This window comes from Chrysochloris asiatica, unplaced genomic scaffold, assembly GCF_000296735.1.
Source record: "Chrysochloris asiatica unplaced genomic scaffold, ChrAsi1.0 scaffold00420, whole genome shotgun sequence".
Classification (NCBI taxonomy): Eukaryota; Metazoa; Chordata; class Mammalia; order Afrosoricida; family Chrysochloridae; genus Chrysochloris; species Chrysochloris asiatica.
This window is the reverse complement of record NW_006408938.1, coordinates 1379851-1381649: the sequence shown is the minus strand read 5'-3', so window position 1 is coordinate 1381649 and position 1799 is coordinate 1379851.

Below are 1799 nucleotides of genomic sequence, written 5' to 3'. Positions count from 1 at the left end.
ATGGAACTGCTGGCAGTTTCAAACTGCTGACCTTGAGGCTTGTAGCCCGATTTTTAAGCATTATTCTACTAGAGCTTCTTGCCCTAAGGTTGACAACATAGTTGGCTTTCTGTTTTTCTTTATCCCGTTTTACATATACCTTTTCAATTTCTTATAATAGTTCTTCCATAGACCTGTTTTTCCAGTGTTCTATTCTTTTTGTGTCCTTGTACAAATATCAGGCCAACTATTAGTGACAAAATGGAACTTTAACACTCCTTGGCCCAAAGGATTTTTTTTTGGGGGGGGGCGGTCTCCTGAACCAGTTAGGGGTACACTGAGGATCCCAATTTCTCCTCTTCCTAAGGGATTTTTCAAAGAGGAGAGTTCAGTGTTGTGAGTTTGGGGGTGTAGGAGAAAGGGCAGGATTGTAAGGCAGGGGGTAGAGAGAAAAGGGGAACCCAAGGGGAAGAAAGTTTTTCTTCCTTCACCTTGTTATCCCTTGTCTTAAGTGCAAATAGGACAACAGGACCCTGTCTCTAGAATAGGGCATAATCTATTTCCTCCTGAGGGATAGGAGTTTTCTTATTGACATATTCAATTAAAGATTGGCAGACCCAGTCCTTCTCTGAGTCAAATTTAGGCTAAAAGACAGTTTTGAAAATTGGTTCCTGTGTCCAAAAGAAACAGCAATATCTTATCATTTGTTATTTTTATTTCCCTTTTGTCCAAGGGTCCTCTTTGCAGTATTTTAACATTAATCTCAATGGACTATCAAGGGGGATTTTGTTGTTTTCGGTCCCATTTTCTCTAGAGATTCTTTTACTAGTGTTATTTCCCATCCCGGCTACCTGGTTGTGTTTCCAAAGAGGCTCAACCTACCCCTATACTTGGAGGTTTCTTGCTCTCTTTATTTTCGCTTCGTCCGCCTCCGGCCGCTTCCTTAGCAATTGGTGTGTCAGTATAAACCCCCGAATCAGATCGAGTCCTTGATTCGATACCGCTCTCAGCCGGAACCGCAGATCAGGACTCTACACTCGCTTCGTGCCCAAGGCACGTCTCATTCACACACATACAACCTCTGGGATGTCCCAACCACCAAAGGAAGTACTGTTCACCCCCACGATTTTCCTTACCTTTGGTTCATGCACGAAGTCACCTGGTTGCCCCATGCTCCTCGAGTAGGCCTTTTTCCCACTTTGCCAAGGGTCTGGATTTATTCACTTCCTTGGGAGGCTTCAGCAGGTCTCACCCGAGGGCTGCTGTAACTGGACAGCAGGACGCGTCTCCCTCAGAGGAGAAGGCTAAAGCTGCTTCCCAAAGGGAATGGGAAATCCCGGAGGAGCCCCCAAATTGTTAGAAATGAATCCCAATGTCGCACAAAAGACACTTGGTGAGACTAAATTACCTTGGCAAAGTAAAATTTACTCCTGCAAGAGGGTACGTGCACATAGGTGTACATACACGAACAGGCCAGCAAGCACACTGAGTGGGCAGTCCACTCGGGTTTTAATCCCTGAAGCGAGTCTCAAGGCTGTGTCTCACTCTATTTGTTAAGGCTTTGACTGCACAATCTATTACCTTACTCGGTTGGTTAGTTCAAATTTTTAAGGCGCATATTCCTACTTTAGGATAAGAAGACAGCGATCATAGACTTTGCTCCAGGAAGTAGTTTAAGGAAAAAGAAAGTTATCACAAATTCCTTACTCCAGGAAGTAGTTTAAAGAAAAAGAAAGTGGCCATAAATTCTTTACTCACTTCAGGAAGTAACCAAAGAAAAAGAGAGAGATCATAAAGTCTTTACTTCAGGAAATAAAAAA